Source organism: Arachis stenosperma, chromosome 4, assembly GCF_014773155.1.
Source record: "Arachis stenosperma cultivar V10309 chromosome 4, arast.V10309.gnm1.PFL2, whole genome shotgun sequence".
In the NCBI taxonomy this organism is placed as follows: domain Eukaryota; kingdom Viridiplantae; phylum Streptophyta; class Magnoliopsida; order Fabales; family Fabaceae; genus Arachis; species Arachis stenosperma.
Genome location: NC_080380.1, coordinates 84,498,326 through 84,500,962, shown reverse-complemented (window position 1 = coordinate 84,500,962; position 2,637 = coordinate 84,498,326). Strand labels below are relative to the sequence as shown.

At 43.8% G+C, this 2,637-nt stretch overlaps 1 non-coding gene across 1 annotated transcript; it reads right to left on the bottom strand.

Moving 5' to 3' along the window:
* Window positions 1–376: 376 nt before the first annotated feature.
* Window positions 377–484, bottom strand: LOC130978001 (small nucleolar RNA R71). The gene has a single exon (XR_009085665.1). It is a non-coding gene; the product is annotated as a small nucleolar RNA R71 (small nucleolar RNA).
* Window positions 485–2,637: the final 2,153 nt, after the last annotated feature.

The following is a 2,637-nucleotide window of genomic DNA, read 5'->3' as shown; positions in this document are numbered from 1 at the left end:
CAATGCAAGGAAGGTGCTGGGTGACTTTACTGCACCTACTCCAGACTTCTATGGGAGAAGCATCTCTATCCCTGCCATTGGAGCAAACAACTTTGAGCTTAAGCCTCAATTAGTTTCTCTAATGCAACAGAATTGCAAGTTCCATGGACTTCCATTGGAAGATCCTCATCAGTTCTTAGCTGAATTCTTACAAATCTGTGACACTGTCAAGACTAATGGGGTTGACCCTGAAGTCTACAGACTTATGCTATTCCCTTTTGCTGTAAGAGACAGAGCTAGAATATGGTTGGACTTACAACCTAAAGACAGCCTGAACTCTTGGGAAAAGCTAGTCAATGCCTTCTTGGCAAAGTTCTTTCCACCTCAAAAATTGAGTAAGCTTAGAGTGGAAGTCCAAACCTTCAGACAGAAGGAAGGTGAATCCCTCTATGAAGCTTGGGAAAGATACGAACAATTGATCAGAAAATGTCCTTCTGACATGCTTTCTGAATGGAGCATCATAGGTATTTTCTATGATGGTCTCTCTGAACTGTCCAAGATGTCATTGGATAGCTCTGCTGGAGGATCTCTTCATTTGAAGAAGACGCCTGCAGAAGCTCAAGAGCTCATTGAAATGGTTGCAAATAACCAATTCATGTACACTTCTGAAAGGAATCCTGTGAACAATGGGACTAATCAGAAGAAAAGAGTTCTTGAGATTGATACTCTGAATGCCATTCTGGCTCAGAACAAAATATTGACTCAGCAGGTCAATTTGATTTCTCAAAGTCTGTCTGGAATGCAAAATGCACCAAGCAGTACTAAGGATGCTTCATCTGAAGAAGAAGCTTATGATCCTGAGAACCCTTCAATGGAAGAGGTGAATTACATGGGAGAACCCTATGGAAACACCTATAATTCTTCATGGAGAAATCATCCAAATCTCTCATGGAAGGATCAACAGAGACCTCAACAAGGTTTCAACAACAATAATGGTGGAAGAAACAGGTTTAGCAATGGCAAGCCCTTTCCATCATCTTCTCAGCAACAGACAGAGAATTCTAAGCAGAACCACTCTGACTTAGCAACCATGGTCTCTGATCTAATCAAAACCACTCAAAGTTTCATGACTGAAATAAGGTCCTCCATTAGGAATTTGGAGGCACAAGTGGGACAGCTGAGCAAGAAAGTTACTGAACTCCCTCCTAGTACTCTCCCAAGCAATACAGGAGAAAATCCAAAAGGAGAGTGCAAGGCCATCAACATGGCCGAATTTGGAGAGGAAGGAGAGGCAGTGAACGCCACTGAGGAAGACCTCAATGGACGTCCACTGGCCTCCACTGAGTTCCCCAATGAGGACCCATGGGAATTTGAGGCACAAAATGAGACCATAGAGATTCCATTGGACTTGCTTCTGCCTTTCATGAGCTCTGATGAGTATTCCTTCTCTGAAGAGGATGAGTATGTCACTGAAGAGCAAGTTGCTAAATACCTTGGAGCAATCATGAAGCTAAATGACAAGTTATTTGGAAATGAGACTTGGGAGGATGAACCCCCTTTGCTCACCAAAGAATTGGATGACTTGTCTAGGCAGAAATTACCTCAAAAGAGGCAGGACCCTGGGAAGTTCTCCATACCTTGTACCATAGGCACCATGACCTTCAAGAAGGCTCTGTGTGACTTAGGGTCAAGTGTAAACCTCATGCCTCTCTCTGTAATGGAGAAGCTAGGGATCTTTGAGGTGCAAGCTGCAAGAATCTCACTAGAGATGGCAGACAATTCAAGAAAACAAGCTTATGGACTTGTAGAGGATGTTTTGGTGAAGATTGAAGACCATTACATCCCTGCTAATTTCATAGTCCTAGAGATTGGGAAATGCATGGATGAATCCATCATCCTTGGCAGACCCTTCCTAGCCACAGCTAAGGCTATGATTGATGTTGATGGAGGTGAACTGATCATTCAAGTGAATGAAGAATCCTTTGTGTTTAAGGCTCAAGGATATCCCTCTGTCACCATGGAGAGGAAGCATGAAGAGCTTCTCTCAAATCAGAGCCAAACAGAGCCCCCACAGTCAAACTCTAAGTTTGGTGTTGGGAGGCCACAACCAAACTCTAAGTTTGGTGTTGAACCCCCACATTCAAACTCTAAGTTTGGTGTTGGGAAGTTCCAACATTGCTCTGAGCATTTGTGAGGCTCCATGAGAGCCCTCTGTCAAGCTACTGACATTAAAGAAGCGCTTGTTGGGAGGCAACCCAATGTTATATTTATCTATTTTCCTTTGTTATTTTATGTTTTCTGTAGGTTGATGATCATGAGAAGTCACAAAATCAATTGAAAAAGCAAAAACAGAATGAAAAACAGGAAGAAAAATAGCACACCCTGGAGGAAGGCCCTGCTGGCGTTTAAACGCCAGTAAGAGTAGCAGTTGGGCATTTAACGCCCAGTCTGGCACCATTCTGGGCGTTTAATGCCAGAAAGGGGCACCAGACTGGCGTTAAACGCCAGGAAACGGCAAGAACCTGGCGTTAAACGCCAGAAATGGGCACCAGCCCGGCGTTTAACGCCAGAATTGGCTCAAAACGCATTTTTGCATGCCATTTGGTGCAGAGATGACTTTTCCTTGACACCTCAGGATCTGTGGACCCCATAGGATCC